Source organism: Fukomys damarensis, unplaced genomic scaffold, assembly GCF_012274545.1.
Source record: "Fukomys damarensis isolate Sample0158 unplaced genomic scaffold, DMR_v1.0_HiC HiC_scaffold_9, whole genome shotgun sequence".
Lineage (NCBI taxonomy): Eukaryota > Metazoa > Chordata > Mammalia > Rodentia > Bathyergidae > Fukomys > Fukomys damarensis.
The window spans coordinates 48,091,292-48,115,810 of record NW_022900921.1 but is presented as its reverse complement, the minus strand read 5'-3'; the positions used below and the strand labels follow the sequence as shown (position 1 = coordinate 48,115,810).

Sequence of the window (24,519 nt, the reverse complement as noted above, 5' to 3'; positions counted from 1 at the left end):
CTGAGCGTGTGGACCCGGGTGGAGACCAGGGCGGGGACCCGGGAGGAGGCGCGGCGGCTACCTCGGGCTAAGCGCCGGATCCCGCGCATCTTCTTTGTGTCCCCACTGCTTGCTTGGATCGCGATGCTTGGGCTGTGGGCGACTGTCCCCGCCCGGAAGCTTTCCCACGGCACCCTCGGCGGCCCGGGCCTTGCGTCGGTCGGGAAAGTGGCTGACATAGAAATGTCACTTCCTTCCCGGGCCTGCTGTGGGCATCTTTATGTGTTTCCTCGCCATCTATTTACTTTCCCAACCAGACACGTTTAGACTCCTCCCGGCCTGACCTAGGCTGTTCCCAGGAGCGGCGCGGGGAGCTCCTGGGCCTTATGGGTGGGGACGGGGGTTCTGTGCACCCCTGGGACTGAGAGGACGCGGAGTCGCGGAGTCCTGGGGATGCATGGGACCCCTGGGTGCATGCAGCCTGCAAAAACCAAACCTGTGAACTAACTGAGAAGACCAAGCCCCCCACCCCCGGAGGAGGGAGACAAATGCCTTTCCCTTTCAGAGGGACAGAAATCCAGATGTTTCTTCCTCACTCCCTTCCCCTGCGGTTTCCCAGGGGAAATCCGAATATTCACATGATTCTGATTTCCTGGTGGGGTTGCCTGTGTCCCTGTTAAAGAGATTCATCTTAGGCTCCTGGCTTCCCCTTTTATTAAGGCAGGACTAATTCACCCGAGAAAACAAGGGAGCCTTATTGGATTACTCTTCCCTGCCTCCTTCTCGAAGAAGTCTTGGATAGCCAAGTGTGCTTTGTAGTCACACTGTGAAGCGTTGGACTAGGGGTTCCCTGAACCGTGTGACCTTGAACAGGTGGTTTCAACCTTCCTATGATTTATCAAATGAGGAAATGCTGTTTGCCCATTTCCTATGTGAAGTAACTGGCACCATCAGGAAAAAGGGGGCCCTGCCTGGCTCAGCAAGTGGAAGGAGACAGAAGGGGCAGGTTGAAGAACTGTGTGTCCACCTCCTTCTCTGCTTTGACCTTAGGAAAGAAGCTACCTCCATTCATCCATTTGTGTAAACCCTGTCTTCATAATATCTACCTTTAGAATAAGGAAACAGGATCCTAATCTATAGTCTGGCCCCATTTTAAATTATTTTATTCAAAAGAAGTATAACAAGTTGAGCATGGTGGTGTAAGCCTGTGATCTCAGCACTGTGGGAGGCTGAGGCAGGAGGCTGACTTAGTGAGACCCATCCCAACATTAAAAATAAAAAGGGCTGGAGGTGTAGCTCAGTTCAAAGGCCCTTAGTTTGATCCCAATACCACACACACACACACACACACACACACACACACGCACACACAAAACAAATGTGTGACTTCTTTGACCCAGTTTTTTACATCTGTGCTTTGTAAACTTCCTTTGGGTCATAGTTCTCACACTTCTCTTCCTGTTCTGATTCTCATTACAGTTGCCAATGACATCCTAAAACTCAGCCGGCAGTTCTCAGTCCCTATTATACCCAATTTTCTTCTGCTAAGCCCTAACACTCTACCATCTTTTCATTTACCAGAGTCCTTTCATTCGGATGCCCTTACATTTTTGACCTGCCCATCTCTGCCTCCTTGTAGTGGGTGAGCTGTCTTCCAAGTCTCTGGCAATAATATTCCCAAACCAGATGTGCCTCTTTGTTTTTATTCTGATGTGCACTTTGGGTTTTTTTTCTGTTGTTGTTGTTGTTTGTTTTTGTTTCAAGAATGGTTCATCTTTTGTGTGCTCCTGGCTCAGGCTTGCTCTGATTCATTCCCAGGACTGCAGCTGTCCCCTAGCGAGCCCCAACCTGTCTGCTCTCCCTGTGGGAAATTCAGGGTGTCTCCTAGGTCACTTTGTTCAAAATGAAACTGATTCCTTCCCAAACCAGCTCTTCCTCCCCACCTCTGACTTGGCCTAGAGGCCACCTCAGCTTCTGGGGAAAATCTCATTGCCATCTTGAGCAATTCCTTTCCACTGACCAAGGCCCCTAAGAGAAGGGAGAACAGGGCTCCAGATGACCCTGACCTGGTTCACTCTACCCCTGTGATGTCGATCCTTAACCACCTCTCTGCAAGTACCTTCCTTTCCCTCTCCAGCACAGCCTCTACATCATTCCCAGCCATACTTAGGATAAACCTTGATGAAATTCTTGGTGCACATGGCTCACAGAGTAGCATCATCCCACTTTACTGATGAAAAAAAAATTCATCCAGTCAGTGAAAGAGCCAGGCAGGTGGGTGCTGGGCGAATGCCTCCAGAGCTCTCTGCTGTTCCCTCACTCTGCCTCCAATGGGTCCGCATCAATTACTGGCTTCTTCCACTTCTCCCAACTCTCACTGGATGTCAGTGTCATCCTGGCTTTCTTGAAAACCCCTTCTGTCTTGTCCTCCAGATCCCATGTCCCCTAGAGTCTTCTCCAAGTTCCCTGTGGCAAAAGAGTGGTCATTTGCCCTCAGGAAACCTTAGGAATTTGACTCTTTGAGGCCACATTAGTATCCTGGGGCCACCTTAATGAACTGAGTCAGTGACTCCAAGCTCTGGAAGCCCCCAGCCTTGAATCCAGGTGCCCCTCCCCATTGAAGGATCTGGAGACCTCACTGCTCTGCCTGTGCTGCTGGCTCCAGGTGTCCCTTGGCTTGTGGCACCATCACTCCTGTCCCTACCTTTGTCCTCACACCCCTGGCGTCCAGGGCCCTCTCTCTGGAAAGACACTTGGCATTGGATTGAAGACACATCTTTAGCCAGGATAATCTACCAGACCCTTTCCAAAGTCAGGTCACAGTCTCATTGGGCTGTCTGTTCTGCCACAGAACAAGTGCAACACCTTCTTGAAACCTGCTTTCTCTAAAAATATATACCATGTAAATGTGTGCAACCTACTTAATTAGTGTGTCTGTTGTTTCACAAATGTTTTCAACAACCAGTATGGAAAGAGCAGGCAGTCTGACCTTCTGCCACTTTCTTTAGTGAGTGTTGGAACCCTGATCTTTATTTTATAGGGCCTCGTGTACGCAGCCCTGCCACACCCATCTCCTTCCTAACTGCTTTGGTCTCTATGCATGGTGAGCCTCTGGGTCACTGAAGTTTCCACCTGCTGCAGTGTAGAAGCATCCAGGAATTCTGGGTCCCTTACTCCATCCTTCAGGACCTCCTGTGACCCCCCCACACAGGCTGAAGGAACACACAAGGTCAGGTACAGGATGAAGTCCCTGTCAGACCCCCAGAGACCTTCAGATGCATGAGCCTGTGACTTGGGGTCCTTTACCTTTCTAGTGGGGAAATACATCCAGGACTCCCCGTTCCCAGGGACACCAGTGTCACAGATAATTGAGTCCTTTCTTTCTGTACAATTGCATAGCATTTGCAAGTAAACTACACACATCATCCCATATCACGACTTATAATGCTAGCACAACATGAATGCCATGAAAGTAGTTGCTATACCATATTGCTTAGGGAATAATGAGGAAAAAAAAATCTGTATGTATTCAGGGCAGATGCAGTTTTTTTCCAGAATGTTTTCAATTTGCGGTTAGTTGAGCTCACAAATGCAGAGCCACAGATATGGGCACAGAGTGTAATTGTGCTCGCTCGGAGAGTTGTGAGGATAAAACAGGGCAGAGTAAACAGATCTCGGTTATGGGCCTGCAGACAGTAAACACTCAGGCCAGCTTTGCAGTGACCTATGTCTTAACTGCAACGTAATGAAGTCAAGTGAGTGTCACCCAGGATCCCCGGAAGTGTCTCCTGCATTCCAGCGAGCAGCACCAGTTCCAGCCCAACCTGGAATGGAGCACTGGGCACAAAGACTATTGATTTAGGAGGAACTGAGGAAAGACTCTGGGATTAAACCAGCACTCAAAGGACTAGAGTAAAAAGCTGAGTGTGAAAGGTACCATGAAACTGTGTCCTGGAAATCAGGAGGGAACTTTGGGCTCTAGGGACCGTGGTGGCAGTAGAAAGGCCACAAGAGATCCCTTGGGGAGCTGCCACACTTGCCACACTTCGGTGTAGTGATGTCAGCCTTGTGTTTGTTTTAGGGAGGCCCAGGCCTGACTGTCATATACTCAGGTTTGTTTGCTGTCTGCTGACCAAAGCAAAGAGACCATTTATTTTGGTAAAGAGAAAAAAGGATTTATTCAAAGCTGGCCCGAGAAGATGGAGGGGCACATTTCCCTCAAATCACCATCTTCTGGGGTCTTTTATAGCAAGGGACAACAGGGGAGGGGACACAACTGGACCAGAGACCTGTCTGAGCTCTTCCAGTTCTGCATGGATCCAGATCTCTCCCTCCTTTGCCCAGGGGAGTGAAATTGGGCTTGGCCTTGAAGCACCACCAGCAGCAGATTCTGTCTGTCCCTCTGGGCTGATGAGAGATGGGGCTGCTGTTTATGCCCTGGGCCTGGTGAGGTTTGGAGAAGCCACTCCTCTCTATGAGTCTAATTTAGAAAATTCCACGTTGCCATGCCAGTTACAGGACCTCTGAGGGAGGTCCCCAGCCCTATAAGAGGCAGAAAGGAGTGGGACAGAGAGGGGACAGGGACCAGGAGGATGCTGAATAAGTCCCAGGAGTCCCTGCAGCAGCAGTCACCTTTGTGTCCCTGCACCGTCTGTCCATTGGTGTCCTTCCAGTGAATCCTCCTGTGCCACCTAAGGCAGACAGAGGGACCCAGACTCTAAGATTCTAAAAGGGGTAGGGGAATGGGACCAGGAAGGCCATGGAGCAGAGAATGCTGGGAGAGGGTTCTGAGGTGGGACTAGGAAAGGGCAGTCAGGTGGGGGCATCGTCCCAGCTCAGTGGACAGCCAGAGATACTGCATCTTTGGCAGGGCACACACCAAAGATGCCTGGAGGTAGTAAAGGGAAGTGTGTGGGTTAAATGTGAAACGTCCCTCAGAAGTCTCGTGTGTGGGAAGTGACTGGATCATACATGCTGTGCTCGTCTGTAGATGAGTTAGTGGCTGAACGTGCTGGTAGGAGGTAGGGTGCCGTTGTTGGTGGTGACATGGAAGGGTGTGTTCTTCTTGTTCACGGCTCCCACTTCCTGGCTGCCAGGCACTGAGCGTCTTTTTGGCCGCTGCGCCCTCTCGCATGCCATTTCTGTCTTGGAGCAGCCGGCCCTGGACCGGAAACTGGAGCCGGAGTAACCACTCCTCCTTTCAGAATCCAGTGTCAGGGTTGGGACAGAGACTGGGACGGAGGAACCAAGTGAGGGGCTGACTCCAACTGAGTCGCAGGGAGGGACTGGAAAGTGGCTTAAGAGAAATGGGGAAGGACACAGGCAGCTGTACGGATGTGGGGGACCAAAGCCAATGGGAATGGAGCGTAGATGGAGGTGCCAGTACCGGACACAGAAAGGTCAGGGAGACCAGACTGCCAGACTAGAGTAGTGGGTGTGGATGTCTTTGCCCATGAAGTGTAGTCAATATTCATGACCAACTTCCTGCACAGGAGAGGGCCCTGCAGGAGGGGTGCACATGAACACGTCGCAATCCTTGCCTTCAGGTGACTGCTGCAGAGTCAGCAGTGACTGCAGCAAATCTATTGAGTAATAAGCCTCACTGCTGTTTAACTGCCTCACCCATCTCAGCAGTGACAGAAACACCCTGAGGGCAGGGACGAAGTCTGTTTTTCTTGTGCCACTCCAGGCCTTCTTCCTGTTTACCCAGCACAGGGCAGACCTTGTAGACATCTTTCCTCACGGACAGAGCTCCGTCCCTCAAGCTCTGCCCACCGAGATGGGGTGGGTGCATTAATGAAGAGACCTAGGGAGAGGCCTTCAGGAACCACTGAAAGGTTCTCAGAACAAATACTGATAGCCTTGTGGATGTCAGGATTTCTTTTTTCCGCATGGCAGAGGAAGAGGGGACAGTCACTCGGGTTTTAATAGCACATGATCAACACACCATATGTGCATAAATAGAAGTATCGCAATGAATCCTATTAGCCTGTACAATTACTCTGTGTTAATAATTATAATTTGTGGTGTGTGTTAATGAAGACTGGACCCAGATTCTTCACACCAAATCTTTTTTTCTTCTTTATTTTTGAGGATCTCAGTAGGTCACTAAGTGGCCCAGGCTGGGCTCAAACTTGTGGTCTGACTGTGCCAGCCTCCCAGAGTGCTGGGATTACAGTTGTGTAGTATCCTGCTCAGCTAAATTATAATGTATTAAGAAATAGAAGAAAGAGCCTGATGATTTCTTCACCTAAACCACAACCTTCATTATCACTACCTCATCAGACGCAAGAGGGAGTAGGTTAGAAGCCCATGAAACACATTGCTCAGTGAAAGATAGGAGTGACATTATTTTTAAAATACCACAACTTTGGTTTGGTGGTGTGGCTCAGTGTAGAGTGCTTGCCTAGCATGCTTGAGGACCTGGGTTTGATCCTAAGCACAAGAAGGAAGGAAGAAAATGGGAAAAGAGAAAGAAAGGAAAGAAGGAGAGAGGGAGGCCAGGAGACAAGAAGAGAGGAAAAAGAAAAATCACAGTTGCAAGCATTGAATTTATACACCCTTCCCTCAAAGTGAGCTGTCTTCTGGGTAACATTGATACGATTCTCTTGCTTCTAGCTTGGGAGTGTAATCTGGACTTCAGAAAGCTTCACACTATCTGATTGCTTAAATAAAGGAAAAACAGTTGAAATAACACCATACAGCTGAATGTAATTTCCAAGTAAAAGAATATAAGTGTGCTCCAACCCTAACCAATCACTATGAGTTTTGTTAAAACTGGTGATTTTGGACATCATAACTTTAAAACTTAAAAGTGAGCATTCTGTGAAAAATAAAATGATGAGACTTTAAATTGTGAGTGTGAGCAGCAGGGCAGAATTCATTTCAGATATGAATGATCTTGAGAGAGCTCTATGACTTCAGAAGAGCTATGAGGATTTTACTCACATTTCCATTTGAGGTCTACCTTTAGGTGGACACCGTGCCTGAGATCTTTCTGTTAGCTGCAATCAACTCCAGTTAATCAGAAGGCCTCAGGAAGGAGAGGTTCTGCTGAATTACATTTCCTTGTTGATTCAGCACTAACCAGAAAGTCCCATCTGCTGGAACAGAGCTGAAATTAGGCGTATATATGTCATGCTGAGATGCATCTTCAGAAAGTAGTTGAGGGTGGGCAGGAAAGGGGTCCTTTCTGATATTCTTCTGTTGGGGCTGGTGATGCCAACAGCCTTGTTCTATACACCTTATCTTGCAGAGCTAACCACGTAGCAGGTGGGTTGGAACCTGCTTCAAGCCAGAGGTGTGTGCTAAGATCATTTTCTGAAAACTTAGCAAAATTCACCCATTTCTTTACTTTCCTCGCCTAAGTGAAGTGTTGAAAGATTTCCATTGAATGAGGATTCCAGTTAGTCAAAATCTGATTATTATTATTTACCCACATGTTTTAAGAGGGAGGACTTCTCAAATAGAAAGCAATCCTGACCCAACATACTGGTGAGTAGAATGATGCTTTTATTAGTCACGTTCCTCATTGAAGAGAATGTCAGTCAGCAGAGGGACTGCTGTGTGGATGCTGTATTATGACTCTTTTGCACTTGGCTGTTAGCAGTGCCAGGTGCTGTCAATGTGTTAGAGAATTTCAAGTGGGAAATGGGCTGGGATTGAGGATCGGTCTCATGTAGTTGTTTCTGGAGCAGGCTCCACCCTCCCTACCTTACAACATCCTCTATTCCTGATTCACTGAGCTCTCCTTCCTTGATGTTCCTCTTCTCTGAAATCCATGGTGTCACACAGCCAAAAATGCCTTGTTTTCTAATAATTTATGTCCATATAATATTCAAGATGGCACACTGATTAAAGGCACGGATGGTTTCTTTCAGTTCCCCAGAGTATTTGCTGACACTGTAAAGTTGGAAGTTAATTCTTTTTGAAGGACGAGTATGGGATAAAATTCAACTATTTAGGAATACTAATATCATATGCAAACATGTTTAGCTATGTACTACAAGTTGAATATTCTTATTCTGAAAATTCAAAATCTGAAAGACTCTAAAATTCAAAACTTGTCCAGTACCATCATGACCTCAGAAGTGGAAAATCTCACACCCAATTTCAAGGGACAAGTCACAGTAAAAAACGCAGATACTCCAGAAATATTGTGTGAAAGAAACTTCAGGCTCTGTGGGTTGCAGGTTCATGGTACAGAAGCGAATTTTATGTTTAGCCTTGGCGGGGGTGTGTGTGCCATAATCATGATATCTTATAATTTATTTGCAAATATTATAAAATTTGAAAATCTGAATGCCTAAACTCTTCTGGTCCCAAAGCATTTTGGTTAAGGAGCACAAGGAGCATCCAACTTGTGTTGTCAGTTATTATTAATGTTCTAGTTATTGATGGCTACCATTCATTGTGTTTATGCTCTTGTGTACTAGTCAGCTTTTCATTGCTGTGACACGATACCTATCACCCACAACTTAAAGGAGTGGCTCAGGGTTCCAGGGGATTCTGTCTATGGTAAGCTGGCTTCAGAGCAGGGACTTCATGGTGGAAGGGTGTGGTAGAGCAAAGATACTTAATTCATCACAGCCAGAGAGCAGAGTGGGGAGCAGTGCCAGAGATAGAGAACAGGAACCAGATACAAACCCAAGTCTACCCCTCCTTGACCCACCTAGACACACCCAGAAGTGTGCTCCAGCAAACCCCAGGGGTGAGTTCCAAACCAAGCCAACTGACACAATGAAGCTTAGCCTTGGCAGTCTGTCAAGTGCATGGCTAACCCTCATTCCCTACCCGAGGAAACAGGTTGAAAGGCTTCAATGTTGTCTCCGTTAATGAAGTTTACAAGTGATTGTGTTTTTTTTTCTCATGACCTTGCCTTTATATACTGTTTTACAAGGTTTCTGAGCAATACAACCAAGAGAACTACAGTGCCCTTATAGTAATACCTTATTAAGCTTGTTTGATGTTGAATTTTTAACAAAGTTGCCAATTCTCCCTCATTTCTCCTTGATTATGTGAAGCACCTCTGAAGTCTGTGGTGGGCCAGGCATGCTGGGGTGAGGGCTGGGTCCATTGCCAGGTGCCTACACCTGTGCAGACTTGGGCTAAGCCAAACCCTCTGATTCTCAGTCAGAGCCAGGCTCCATGGGGGTGGCTTCATATTGTTGCACAGCAAGTCATCACCAACTTAGGGACCTGAACACCACAGGATGTGATCCTCCAGTTCTCCAGTCAGAAATCAACACTGGGCACCCTACACCAAAATCAGTTGTTGGCAGACCAGGGTTACCTCTTGGAGGCTCTGGGTGACCGTGACATTTTTGCCTTCTCAGCTGCTTTCCTCCTTTGGGTATCCTTCTCCATCCTCTCATACTCTCTGCCTGCTTCCCCATTGGACACTTTCTGTCTCCAGCTGGGGGAATGGTCTCCTGCCTGGGGACTCATGTGGTCCTCATGTTCCCACCTGGAGAATCCAGCACCATCTTCTTCTTGGAGTGAAAACCCTGACTCACCTCAGCCAAGTCCCCTTGCTGTGTGAGGTGACACTGCCCTTGGTTCCGAGGGCCAGGAACACTTTGAGGAGCCATGATTCTGGACACTCACTCTTGGGACAGGCACAAATCTTGTTGAGGCTTCTGGAGGGTTTGCAGCAGAGCAAAGATGCCCCACCCTGAGGGAGAGGGAAGGCGGGGATATGCTGGCCTCAAGAAGGTGGAGGGAGGGGAAGTGGCTGTTGTGTGCATGGACGTGAGGATACTCCCTAGGGGTGTTCTTAGGAGTTCCAAACCAGCATGGTGGATTGGGAACATTGAAGACACTTCTACTATACAAGCAAAGCCTACCCGCCATTAAAAAGTCATACTCCCCACCTAGGAGCCACTGGAGGAAGTCAGGTAAGCTTGTGGTTTCTTCAGCAAGAAAGTGACAAAATTAAAAAGATATTTTGGATACAACTGCAAAATTACAGGAAATACAGGTAACAGAGAACATGTCCAGCTATATTTGGAATGCAATTGGCAATATGTAGTCTGTGAGGACCCGGAAGGACAAAGGACCTGGCTCTTTGTACTACTGTTGCTAAGAAAAGTAGAAAGAGATAAACATGGAACTTCTAGGTCCAAAGACCTAAACACTGACGTTATCTACAGCTCATGAAAAGAATGGATGTACATTTTTAAATGTGCAAAGGAAAGTGAGGTGTGCTGTTTAGGGAGGTGAGCCCACACAACAATAAAAAGAACAGGAGATACTTATTTTAGGAGGGTGTGCTTAACATGCTGGAAGCTGCGGCTATGAGCCCCTGCATGATCTTGTTTTTGTTACTTTAATAAAATATGAGAGGCTTAGTACTTAGAAGAAAAGAAAAGGCTTATTTTTGCTCCTGGTTCTAGTGCAAGGTCAAGGGCCACACTGCTCATGGTGGAGCCCAAGGTGACCCAGGGTGTCCTACAGCAGGAGACAGGAAGCATACACCTGTGACTTTTGTTCTCAGTCCCATTGCTTACAAAGCCACCAAGATTCACTCCTAGGCTCCATACTGATCACCTCATCATAACACTTCTCAGAGGCCCCTCCTCCCGACACCACAATTGGGTGAGGTTTGTCCCCCTTACTTCCTCATGACAGGGATTACATTTCACAAGTGAACCTTGGGACACTCAAACCAGAACAGGGTGTTTGCCTTAGAATAGTCCACCTGACCATCCATTCACACTACACGCTTCCCTGTAGGTGTGCTGTTTCTTGTATGAGAAACTCGAAGTACAAATAATCAACAATCAAAAAAGAAAAAGAAAAAAAAGATATCAAAACAGGGAGGTAGACGTTTTGCAAATGCGAAGGGGATCAAAAGATGGAAGGGGGAGGGGAGAAGGGGACATGAAAAAAATGCAATCATCTACTAAAATCATGTCCTCATAAAAATAAAAGTTGAAAAAAAAACAAAAACCCCACACTAGATGCAGATGTATTAGGGGAAATTCGCCAGGCAGTGCCATGTGAGTACACATCGGGGGTGGGGGGGCAAACAGAAGCCACTTAGGTCATGGTGTTGGCTGGATGAGACTGACATGTCCGCACATGGTACTCACTGTAGAAACTGAGAGGAAGAGGGATGTGTGCCATCTGGGGAAAGTGGCACTGGATGGGAGGAGGTGACTGGCTGCAAGCGGGGCAGGACAGAAGGATGTGTGTGCTGCTGCTCAGCTTACTCTGAACATATCCAGAGAGGAAGAGCCTGCTGTGGCCCCTGAGACCGGCTCCTGCCCACCTCTGTGCATGGGGCCATCATCAGTTTCCTATCATGTGCTGACCAGACTTCCCTTCAGCAAGCAGTTTGCAAAGTGGACCTGAGAGAGGAATGAGAGTTAGGGTGAGGGTTAGGGTTGGAGGTGGGGTTGGGGTTCGGGTTGGAGTTGCATTTAGGGTTAGGGTTAGGGTTAGTTTAAGGTTAGGGTTGGGGTTGGGTTTGGGGTTAGGGTTAAATTAGGGTTAGAATTTGGGTTGGGGTGTGGATTGGGATTAGATATAGGGTTGGTGCTGATGTTGGGCCGAGATTAAGGTTGGTTTGGGGACTTGGGTTAGAGTTAGGGTTAAGTTTTAGTTTTAAGGTTAGGGTTAATCTTTCGGGTGAGAGTTTGGGTTTTTGTATTAGACTTTGGTATAGATAGAAGCCAGTACTGGAGGAAAAGTCCCAACCACACATCTTTTTACTGTTTTTCTCCATCTCCACTGGTCCTGATGCACTCAGAGAGTAGACCCAATGGATTTTTTGGGTTTTCAAGTTGTGCTTTTTGGTCCATGACTCCACATACATCTGAGACCCCTTTGCAAATGAAGAGAAATAGCATCTTGTTCAACTATCAGAAGCAGTGCCTTTGGCTGTGCACTCTCCATATGAACCTTTGTTATCCACTCAGAATGGCATGCAGGGACTTGGAACCACTGGGAGGAGAACTTGGAATTCACCCTGCTGGGAGTCCCCTGCAGGAGCTGCCTTTGCACTGCTCACTGGAGGTAGTTGCATCATTCTGGAGTCTTCTGTGCTACAAATCTGAGCTCTGAGCCTTTGGGAGGGCAGGGGGCAATGGGAGCCTCATTATTGGAGTTTGTGGTGCTACAAGTTCCTTCCTCAGTGGGTGGAGGCCCTGGTCCACCTTAACTCTGGATGTCTGAGTTCAGAGGCTGCACATGCCCAGGGTGATTTGTTGTGGATACTGAATCCTCTAAATTCCTGATCATTTATACAGGGGTTCCCAAGAAGTAGCAAGTGGCACTCAGACAATCACCTCTCTAGCCGGTCAGTATGAGCAGAGAGGGAACTCGATGCAGAAAGCAAATGAGCCCACACTAACCCCACAAGCACCACAGCATCTAAGAGCAGATACTGCTGTTTAACCCAGATTATTGCAGCAGATGGTGTTGCAGCTGGCCCTATCCCTTTCTGAGTGACATGGGTAGCGTTACTGGACAAGTCAAGGTCCTCGTTAATGCCATGGCTTCCTGTCCCAGCTGAGGATACTGTCTCTGAGAGCCTTCCCTGGCCATGGAGTGTGCCTGCTTGGTGGGGAATTCAGGGTAGAGGTGCTGTGGTATGAACAATTGACCATGGGGATGTAGGTCTGTGCATAAATACCCCAGCCTCTTCACCTTTTGGGGAGTGACTCTGAAGGGTGTTCTACAGTTCCTCAGAACCTCCCCAGCAGGACTGGGCCCCACATACTCTTCCTTCCACCCCTTTCCAGCTTCTACTTCCCCTGTGTTTCCAGGACCCCTTCTATATTAGTGTGTGGGCTACCATGCAAAGTACCACTGTCTGGGAGCTTAAAAAGCAAATATCCATGGCTCTGCAGTTCTGGAGGTTGGACTTGCAGAGGGACACCCAGTCCTTTCCTCTGTGCATGCACATTCCTGCTGTCCCTACTAGAGTGGACCCCACTCCTACAGTGTCACTGAACCTTAGTTACTTGTATAAGGTCTATCTCCAAATACAGTCAGTGTGGAGACAAGGGCTTCAACATTAGTGTGTGGGAGTTGAGTTAGTCAGTTTTCCACTGCTGTAACAAGAAGCCTGAAAGAACCAATCTCAAAAGAGGAAATACTGTGTTCTGTGGCTTTAGAGGTTTTGGTCCATGGTCTAAAATAGAATCTAAGGTACAGACCCAAGGTACTTAAATAGTTGGCTGGAAATCTGAGATTAATAAAATCTTTACCTTTCAAGCAGACAAGCTTATCGATGTTGGTTTTCCCATTGTGATTGCACACACACACACACACACACACACACACACACACACATATTTGAAGGGAAAGAGATAATCATCACTATATAAAACACTCATCATGGACCTAGAAGAACATTTTTAACACTTAGGACACAAATAGTGCAGCATAGATAATTATATTAAAATGTAGCCAGGTCTATGAGCAGCAGCAGTAGTGAGGAAAGAAAGTCCACAGGAAAACTGTGTTTCGGTCAGAGGTACCAAACACTGGCCATAATACAGAAATGGAAGCTGCAAGTGTGGGATTATGTCACACATGCAGAGAACTTTACTAAAGGGCCACAGCCATTTACAGTGGTGACTGTGAATTCTAGTACTGACTTTTTGTCCTGAAATTCATGTTACCCTGAGGCAAGGCACCCATGTCGCTACTTCAATGAGACAGAAAATTACTATTATGTAACAGAAGCCTCTTCAGCAAAAACTCTCAAACATAGCATGGCTACATTGTTTTTGCATTTTCTAGTGATATTTTAAAATCACTAAATTTGGCAATGTAAGAGCCCTGTGTCACTGGGGCTAAAATTAGCTCAAAATGTCAGCAATGATACTGAAAAATAAAGTTTGGAGTCCATGTGCAAAACAAAGGAAATCACACTGCTTAGAAACTCCAGATTATAATCTGACCATGCACTGCATGTTTCTTTACCTGGTTTTTGAAAAGGTAAAGTTTTTCTGTTTTATATTGTTCTGTTGCATATGTGAAAAGTATCTTGTGCCCAGTTATAGTTGATATTGACTAAGGTATTTTACCACAAATTTAAGAAATATCAAATAAGAAATTATAGCATATATGATATTGTTCAATGCAATTTTCCTTACTATTTCTCTGTCAAGTTTCTGAATAATTTTAATCAACATGTGTCTGAGGTTACAATATGAGCAGTTTTTAAAACTTTAAAACACGTGAAGGACAGCATTTCAGAGCAGACGGCCACACCAACCTGAGCATCACACACTGCCCTGACCTCCCTCAGTCCCAGATCCTAAATTGTGTGTATATATTCATGTCCTCGATGAATTACACTATGAGTAAATGTCCTGATTCTGAATGTACAAAACACAGTTGTGCTAGCAAAGTCGTATATTTTCCATTACACACATTGAACTTGTACTGAGATTTCATTTTTTGTAAAAGTTTCTGTGACTAAAAAAATATTTTTTTAAATCTATCAACTAATTGTCTTCAAAGGTTCAGCTCCAGTCCTCTAATCTGAGCTTGAACCAAATTTCTCCATTTTCCCAGAGGCTGAGATAGTATTCGAATTAGACATACAGTTCAAGCACACCTAATCCCAAAATCCCAAATCCTGAATTCTCCAAACTCCCGAACTTTCTGAGTACCAACACGACACCCCAAATGGAAAGGAAGTTCCACACTGACCACTTTCGATGAGGTCCAGTCCAGAAACAGGTGCAGGAAAGGAGTCCTGGAAGGTCCCCTTCTGGCTGCATGGACAGGGGTGCAGGAAACACGAATGAGTGTGCTGGGTAGACTTGGGGCCCATCCTCAAGATACCTCCCTGCACACATTGCAAATATTCCAAAATCCAAAATGTTAAGCACTTCCAATCCTAAGCATTTTGAAATTGGGAGAAGCAACTGCTATCACCAGGAATCAATCTCTGTAGGTATCTCTGTCTCTGTCTCTGTCTGTCTCTCTCCGCCCCCATCCTTGCTGTTCCAGCTCCCCCATCTCCAATGCAAGCAGATTACGCTCTTCACTCACTGTCTGACCTGGATGTGCCAACTTTTTGAATTGTCCAGCTCACAATTCCTCCTCCTCCCCCTAGCCAGTCCTTGGAGTCTGTGTCCTGGGCTCTCTGCTCATCTATCCTTTTGCCAAAAGATGAATGGAATTATTTCTGTCTAATAACAACAGAATACAGATAGTTTTAGCACTTTGTTAACCTATAGAAAGTGTTTGGTGAAGTAAGCATTCAGAATTACTGGCTGGGACAGTACTTTTAGTCTTTCCTGATCCAGTGTGAAATTTCTGTGAAATGAAGAGGTTCTGGAGGAGCTTCACTTTCCACAGCTGAAATACTGGCTGTATGTTATCTCCTACTGCATAACAAGTTGTTCTCAAGCTTGCTGCCTAGAGCAATGCACATGTACAGTGGCGCAGTACCCCTGGGTCAGAGCTCCTGGCCCAGCCCCTGTGGCTACCTTTCCCTGAGGTGCAGCTCCCTCCTGTGTCTGAGTGTTGCCAGGTTGCTGGAGGGTGGCCTAAGTAAGCTCCAAGGGGCTGCTTTGAGGAGCCTTCTGGGGTCTGCCACCTGGACAAGTCACAGGGTGGTACCTGAACCACAGGGAGACCAAGAATGGTGCCCAGGACAGAAGCCACAAGTTTTTGTAACCTCGTAACAAGATGACTTCTTCCATGTTCTGTTTGTTAGAAACCAGCCCATCAGTCCAGCACAGCCTCAGGTAGAATATTAGACAGTGCCTGACCCTGGGGATGTGGGTCACTGGAGTCATCTCCGAACTGGCCACCATGGGTAGTCATCAGGGCAAAACCCCTACTGCTCCTCTTGCAGACCCCACTCTCTGGATTCATCCAGCTTCCTGTCTCGAAAGTGATAACCTGAGGAAACCCCACACCCCATAGCAGGTGGCTGTGGTTTGAATTTCCTCCAAACCCCTTTCACAAGTCTTCAGGAGGTGGAACCAGGTGGGTCTATTTGTGGATTCATAATCAATGGATGAATGAGTTATTTCACCCAAAGCTGTGTTCGTTTTGCCCTGCGAGTGAGCTCTTGCTGGTGCATTTGGTGCACCTGGCCACATCACAACCCAGCGGAAGGCAGATACTGGCACCATGCTCCTGGGCATTATAACCTGCACATCCATGAGCAGCGTAAACCTCCATTCTCCTCTTTTTCCCAGTCTGTGCAGTTCAGACAGCACAGCAGAAAGCCGACGAAGACCCACGCATGGATGTGGAACCACTCTGCTGCTGAAGGACGAAGGAGCCTGTGGCTCCCCCATCCACATCTAGCCAGCACCACGTCATCGTCCTCACCTAACACAGGGATGGTGGTTGCCCTCAGGTGGTCACGTGGTGTTTCTCACCACACTGGCAGTGATGAGCGGAAGCCTCCCCTGGAAGTGGTGCCAGAAAGTACCCAGAGCACTGGATGCCCAGCCTGGCCTCACTGAGGCAGCAGCTGTAATAGGAGCCCCCTGGGAAGAGCTCATTTACCAATCAGTGACACCAATGATAAGTTAGCTTCCATCTGCCAGGGTCACGTGAATATGTGTGCTGGCACATGTGTGGTGAAGGAATGACATCCTGAGATGCAGGGGACAGAGGAAAGTATGGCCTCGATCTGGGGACATGATGGGGCATCACTTCCACTAGGAACTGCCTGAGGGGTGACCCAGGGACCCTGGTCAAGGGGCGGCTTTGGAGTTTTCACTCACCAAGGTACCTCAAAGCATGTGTGGGACTCCAGACTCATTCCAAGTGACTATCCTCTTCAAGAAGGTTAAACTGGGGTGTCAGGTCTGCTGGCCGCTGGGAGAGCATGGAGCTGGAGCCCCTGGATCTGCAGTAGGTGCGGGGCAAATGCAACTCGACTCCCAGGAGAGCTGAGGCCTCCAGAGCACAGACTGCACGGGAGGAAGAGTCTGTTGAGAGCTATTTTAAGGCTCTGTGCATTAACGGAAGAGGCATGACTATTCTTAGCCCAAGTATATAAACTTTTATTAGCTCAGCCTAAGACTGAAGATCTGGGCAAATTGGTGGGTCCTTTGCTCCATCTTGAGCATTCTTCCCAGGTCTTTAGAAATCATTCGTGACCCAGCATGAGATGAATTCTGAAATACGAAACTTAGCTGCTCCAAATGCAAACAGTTGGCTGCCTTCTCTTAATCAGGTCCTCGATCCATAGCTACCATGCTGTTAGAATTCTCTAAGCAGCAGACTTTCAACTTTGCCAGGACACAGGCAGCATGCAGCGCTCCTGGTCTCTTGCTCTGAGCTCCAGGAATTTCCCTCTGCACTGTGTGTGGAGTCTGGTGGACATGAGCTTAGGGAAAGAGCTGGCAGAAGCAGGGTGAGTGGGGCCAGGGCTTTCAAAGTGGGCACGAAGCACAGAGGGCTGCTCCCTGTGTGCCGATGGTGATTCTGAGCACCTTTGTTATTGGACTAGCGACAATCCTGCCCATGCACCTCCTGAAGGTGCCAATCCCACAGTGGGTTGAGGGTCCAAGACCCCCTTCTCTGAGGGAGAGTTCCTGAAGGTGAAAAGAGCTTCACCTAAAGCCAGTTTCAAGGAGTCTAAGCCTCAGTCTTGCAGGAACCAAGCATCTGCCACCAGGGGAGGACAGGTCACCAAGAGGAGCCGCTGCTTCTGCCAAGGCCACTACCGGGATGTCCCATCTCACTACAGCCCGAAGAAACAGGGCCAAGTGATCAAGTCAGGGACCACAATCTCTGTCACTGAGAGCCAAAAGAAACTGCTTCCTGGACTGGGGATTTAGCTCAGTGATTCCACCTCTTGCTTCACAAGGGCAAGGACCCAAGTTAGATCCTCGGTACCCACCCCACCCCCCGAAAAGAAACTGCTTCCTTTTCAGCTCATTTTCCCAGGAGTTTGTCACAATAACAATAAGCCAACACTCTCCCCCAAACAGTCTGTTTATGTACTTTTGCATTTAGCCACCAAGACTATGATATCATTTACTCAATGACCATGTTACCTAATCTATGAAACATTTACATTTTCCTATCAAACTTACTCCTATCTATCATTTGCTGTCTTGTCTTGGGTTTTCTATAAAAAGACCTAAGTGTTTGTGAAATGAAAACTTACTTTGATGATTTCCTGTGTTACTTCTGGGCTTAGAAAGTGATTCCTCCCTCAGGGTTTTGCAAGTATTATACTCACTTATTGAAGGTTCTCATGTGTTTAGCTCTTCACATTTTCTAGAATTTCAAATAAGATTTAGAGTCAATGAAAAACTCTCTTCTTTCGATGACTCTAACCTGGTCGATGGCCATCTCCCTGTGTCACCCTGTCCCTCCAGGATCCGCCCTCCACTTATCTCTAATCCTGGCTGGCTTCTTCAAGAGTGCCCTTCTTGTACCCTCTTAAAAAGCAGATTGCGTCGCACCAGGGAGGGAGAGGAGGAAGCAAACACCTAACTGGCTAAACATGGAGAGAAGTCCACAAGTTATATTTTTCAAAAGTTTGCTTAGTTCAGTTACTTCCCAGGAAATCCTTTCTCTTTACTTTTAAATCTCTGAAAATGGTCAGTCTCAGCCTGGCCACATCAACATTCATGTGAATATTAGTGAATTTTCCAGCAATGATGTCCCCTCTCCCTTGACCAAGAACGGAAGAACTGGCCAGGGTGGCATTTCCCATGAGTTGTGGAGGTGACCACTCCTGGAGACCCAGGAACTCAGGGGAAATACAATGTCAATACAAGTTACAACCTTAGTTTTAATGGGCAGCTAGTAACTTTGTGTTTGTGTGGTACTGTGTGACATTTCAATACGAGTGTACAATGTGTAAGGCTCAGACCATTAGCAGACTCATCACCTCCAGCATTCACCATTTCTTTGTGTTGAGAACATTCAGCTCCTCCCTCTTAGCTGCTGTGAAAGAGATGATGGGTGATTGGTGACCATGATCACCCCACGGTGCTGCAGAACCTTCGGAGGCACTCCTATGTTCGGAGGTACTTCGGTCTGCCTGCACCCCGTGCCTGACACAATCCTCTCACACAACTTCGTTTCCTACTGAGATTTCTATCATTCTTCACCACTCTGGCTATGGAACTTTCAAATCTGACCTGTCCTTCCCCATTCACCTGGTGCTATTTTCAGAGTTAAGGGAAATGGCACCTCTCGTCTTTCACGTTTTGAAAGTTAATTTCCTCCTCTATCACATCTGTTTAGATTCCAAGCAATCAAGTTTTCCACCAAGACCTGAGCTCGCGATGTACTGCCTGCCCGAACATGGCATTCTACTTCTTTTTAATGTTGTTTTTCTCTTGACAAGACAGGTTAGGAATTCCAAAATGTCTTTTTTTTTTTTTTGAGTCTTTGTTATTATCCATGGAGATTAAAATAATATATTCCTTTTGTTGGTACATCTGTAAAAGAAGTAAACGTTCTGTCTTTGTAAACCTGCGTAATTTGATTTAGGTGATTTAATAGCAATATACTTATGCAAATTGTTTGTTTGTTTGGTTAGTTTATTGAGATAGGGTCTGCCTTTATAGCCCAGGCTGGCCTTGAACGTGCAAAGATCCGCCTGCCTCAGCCTCCTGCATGCTGGGATTGCAGGCATGTGCCACCACACTGGCCTCCCTCTCCCACTCTTCCCTAACAATAAACCCTGGAGGTTTTTCTGGGGCTCTATCTCCCAGCTCCCAGGTCACCTACCCAACTTCCAAGGTGCTCTCTTTGTAAGAACAATTGTGTGCTCTTTGTCCTTTTTGCTTCCTGTCATCCAGAGGTTAGCCAGGCCTATGGTCCAACTAGTAGCACTGAGTGGGCCCGGCTGGGGGCCAACAGAGCCTCCTGGACCCAGGAAGACCCAGCCTGGGTCCTGGGTGACTGTGTGCAGCAGAGCTGTCTCAATCTGCTCTCTGACCTAGTACAGGAAAGCAATTCTGAAATGCAGTGATAGTGAGTACCTGAAGTCACAGCTCCTGGGGAAGCTGAGGCAGGAAGATCTCTGAGTCTGGGAGTTCAGTGATACTTTATCTCAAAAAAAAAAGGAAGAAAGGTTTATGAAATGGAGTGAATAATTGAACACAAAAACCAGGAATCACAAGTAAATGGTACAAATGGTGTATAAGGAGAAAAATATGAACAGCTCTTGGACATATAAAAGTGAGTCAATTTATTCTTAATAAGGAAAAAAACAATTAAAATAGCAAATGATCTGAATTGATAATATGAAAACAGTAAACTTCAAGGAAGTAAATGAGAAAAACACAGAAATAAAACTCATACAGCAAAGGAAACATACACTAGAATGCTGTGAACTGGCAGTGTGGGCAGGATCCCGGTGAGCAGTCTGCCTGTCCCAAAGCGGTGAAATCATGGAATTGAGTGAGAGCATATAATGGGCTCTTGCTAGCCCCTGTCAGTCTATTATGGTGAAACCATCCAGAATACAGCAAAGGTTGCATGCACAGAGGTTTTCCTAACAATACCGTGCCTGAGAGTGAAGAATTAGCATGTACACGCCAGCAGCCGAGAGATGGTCGTTACGCATCCATTCCGAGGAATATACAGCAATCACTGAAAATGAGTCTTCCCAAAGTGGCTACAAATGACGAGAAAATTGATACCTTTTTAGGTAGAAAAAAACAAGTTTCAAAGACCGCAGGCAGTATTCACTTTGCTGCCACACCACGGATGCCTGTCGTCCACCTGAGGCCTCAGAGTTTTGTGCCCCAACCAACGCTCGGGCAGCCCTCACTGCTGTCTGCACCCGGCTCCTCTCCAGTAGATCGTCCACACTCCTGCAGGTTAATTTTCTCAGTGTTTGTTAACAAATGTTGACTCCTAGCCAGGAATTGTCCCAGAGGCTGGACTGTGTCCCTGGACAGAGGGAGCCCTGCACCCCCAGGCTTGTGTGACTGCTGGGCCATGCAGGCACAGCCGGATGCAGGACAGCAGTGGGGTCAGCTGTGTGCATGTCAGAAGCAGAGGCACAGCATGTATCCAGAGCAGGATGTGGCTCCGGCCTGCAAGGGTGAGGGAGGAGCAATGGGCAGATCCCATGGCACTCAGCGGCTCAGCGCAAAGGGCTGTGTAGACTCTGGGACAAAGGAGAAGTCTCCACCCTGCAGGCCAGGCCAGGCTCAGAGGCTGGAGAGGTGCCTGGTTCTGAGACATGTGACGCCAGGCCTCAAAGCTTCCTAGAAGACAGAAGGTGACTACCCGCTGGGGGCTGTGCGACAGGGACTGTCCTGGCTTGGTGGACACAGGACATCTGAGACTGAGAGCCTGCAATGCCCCACATGGGGTGCTGGGTGGCCAGCACAGGGAAGATCTGTCCACACACACTTGGAGTGAGAGTGCAAAGGCTGAAGTTTTGGGAGGGCTGACTCATCACTGATGAGTTACACGAAGTGCAGCCTTTGTGACCACTGCACCTTTTGCCTTGATTTAGGGACAGTGTTTGTTCTGAAGAGTAGTCATCCTGGCAGTTGAGTCTAAGGTTCACCCAGACGCTGGAGCAGAGGGCAGTGCCCCTTCCTGAACCCCAAACACTTAACAGCTGTGTTTCTGCCCTCATCCCATTCTGGCCTTTGCAGCTCATCCAGATGTCTCATCCTGTTTCCTGATGCTGTAACAGAAGGCTTGAGATGGAGTGATTTCTAGAGAAAAGAGGTTTACTTTGACTCACAGTTGGGAGGAAGGGGAATCCAAGAATGTGACACCAGGATCTGTTTAGCCTCTGATGGGGGCCTCATGGTCATCACCACGGAACTACAGGCAGGACTCACAAAGAGAGAGAAATTAACCTCCAGGTGATTGACTGACCAGGTCCTCAAGCATGAGCACATGCTGGTGAAAGACAGGCAAGATGGGGCTGGGTGTACAGTGCTCACCCAGTGTTCATAAGTCCCTGGGTTCCATCCCCTATCCCCAAACCAAACAGAGGCTTCAATGAGACCTTGAAGCTCATCCTCTGGAACTCAGCCACCTCCCCGTGGTACCGTCACTACACACAGCACTGTGCCAACACAGGGACTGTAGGGATGCTTTCTCCCCATCCTGCCCCAACACCACAGTGCCATCACCCTGGCAGTCTGTGCTTGGCTGCTCCTGCCTTTCCAGGAGCTGTCCCCTTCCTCAGTCTCCTGTCCATGTGGTGACTATTTGGAGACCCAGCAGGCGACAGACCACCCATAGATCAGAAGCCAGGATAGGTGCAAGGCTGCTGTGTCTTCTGTATTTTAAGTTCTACAATCAAGCAGGGTAGTTTATATAATTCTTTACACTTTGGGGTGCATTATTTCCCTTTTATTCAGAACTGACTGCAGATGGACTGGCTGTAAACACACAACCTGCAGGGTGGGTTATAGTTGACTTGACAAGTGGCAGCAGTACTTTGTGACCAAAGCACTAGACCGTGTTTCCTGCTTCCTTACTAAAATGCTCCTGGCTTTGCATTCTCACAGTATTTGGAAACCAGCCTGTGCACAGATGAGTGGGAACTGACAGTTGTACATCTCTGAACCTGCAGCCTCCAGTCTCCGACAGGTAACTCAGCTCCCCAGGTCAAGTGAGGGCCGTGATGGGTTTGAGGGGTACAGTGGGACCTGCAGCCGGAGCCTGGGGTCTTTCCCATTTCTGCTTGCCACTAGGGTGATGGAAGTCTGTCCAGCGGAAGGTGGCTGGGGAAGATGTCAGAGGGTCAGTGACAGATGTGGAGGATCCAGCAGGAGTCACCCTGGCTTCTCACCCTTGCCTTCTGCGAGCCAGGACAAGTTCTCTGTTGTTTTGACATCTCCATGTCTTATTTAAACAGGATAATAAAAAGTACATTGTAGGATTGTGTGTGTGTGTGTGTGTGTAAGGGCTTTGAAAGTTTGGAACACATGTGCATATGACATTCTATCCTTCTGGTAAATATTATTTCCTCTTTCACTGGGATATTATAACACTGGAGGTGTTATTGACACAATAAATCCTCACACCGAGACGGAGTGTCAGAGATTTTGCTGATATCACATGTGCCTTAACCCTCACCCTGCTGCACAAATAACCTGCTGGATGTTTGTGTAACAACAGCTGGCAGTCAGAGCACCAGCCCGAGGCCAGGCACACATGACAGGCATTTTCCCAGCAGTGGGGAGGGCCAGCAAGGACCCTGCCCAAGTGACAGTAAGGAGCAGGGGTCAAGGTGGGGGTGGGGGCCAGGGCCTATCTGCCCTGCCTGTGCCCTCTGTGGGGACAGAAACACCCCTATCAAAGGGGCCCACATATCTTAAACACATGGCTGCTCTGGCCAAGTCATCCCGGCGACAGGCACACGTGAAGACCTTCTCTCATGATGACTCTGATGTCTAATTTTGCCTTTTCCTGTGTACAGACAGTCATGGTGACATGGGCCAATACAGGGCAGGGAAGCAGCATTCTTGGATTCCCAGAAGCTGCACCTGCAGCAGGGCCACGGGGGACATTGCTTTCATAGATCCTTCCCCGTGCCCTTGCGACTCAGCCCTGTGGCACAACCCCTGAGACTCCTGCTTCCATTTTACTACTGTTGGGCCAGGGATTTAGCTCAGTGGTTCTGCTGCTTGCCTTGCAAGTGGAAGGACCTGAGTTCAATCCCTAGTACCAAAAATAAAATAAAATAACATAAAATAAAATGTACCATTTCACTACTAGCAAACAGCTCCCCAGTTCCCATCTTGCCACCCTGGCTCTGGTGGCGAAGACAAGGCTGGAGCCTTCAGAAAGGAGGCCAGCCTGGCAGAGGGGCACAGCATACCAGAAGGACGTCACATCTCAGATGCCCCTGCAAGGATGTCATCAGATCTGTGAGGACTGACCTGCCAAGGCAGCCCTCTTCTCTGTCCCCACTGTGGGCATCTGACCCTCTCTCAGCCCTGTTCAAACCTCTGAACTCTTGGGCCTCCGTCTCCCTGGTACTCCAGGGAGTGTCAACCAAGACACCCCTGTCATGGCCACATCAGTCCCCACACAAGGTCCCCTTCGCTGAGAATCCGCCTGTGGCTCTGGGCACAGACAAGACTGAAATCCACATCCTGCAGCTTCAGGGTGTGAGCCTGGGAACAGACTGCAGGGGAGCACAGGCTGATGGAAGTGACATCCTCCATGGGGAAAGCAGCTGGGCTTCTGCGAGAACCAGGCACAGAGGCCTCTCACTGCTGGAAGCTACAGGGAGGAGGAGGAAGAAGAGGAGGAGAAGGAAAAGGAGGAGGAGGAGGAAGAGGAGTGGACTTGGCTAAATTAAAATTTAGATCAGGGCTAACACTCTTCCCCTGTGTGAAACTCACATGTAATTTTAAACGAGCTAAACCTCTTTGGGTTCAAAATACCACCTGGCCCGCAATTACAGGAAATCCTTCTATTCCAGTCCTGAGATTTCCCTGTGCAAGGCATGTGGCATCTGATCACAGTAAAAACAGCATGTGACCCACTGCTCACTGGCCACATGGAAGCCTCTCTCCAGGGCTGTCACTGCAAGTGAGCTTTACGTGGTCTAAGGGATGTTGAGGCAGGGCAGAACCTCAGTTCATCCTGACA

General features: G+C 47.8%; 1 long non-coding RNA gene across 1 annotated transcript in view; it reads left to right on the top strand.

Annotated features, from left to right (window-relative positions):
- The window catches only part of LOC104876789, a 23,548-nt gene extending 778 nt beyond the window's left edge, over window positions 1-22,770 (top strand). Inside the window, exons 2-3 of the long non-coding RNA XR_784414.2 lie at window positions 22,425-22,506; window positions 22,611-22,770. This is a non-coding gene — a long non-coding RNA (uncharacterized LOC104876789). The remainder of the gene's footprint in view (window positions 1-22,424; window positions 22,507-22,610) is intronic.
- The last annotated feature ends 1,749 nt before the right edge of the window (window positions 22,771-24,519 follow it).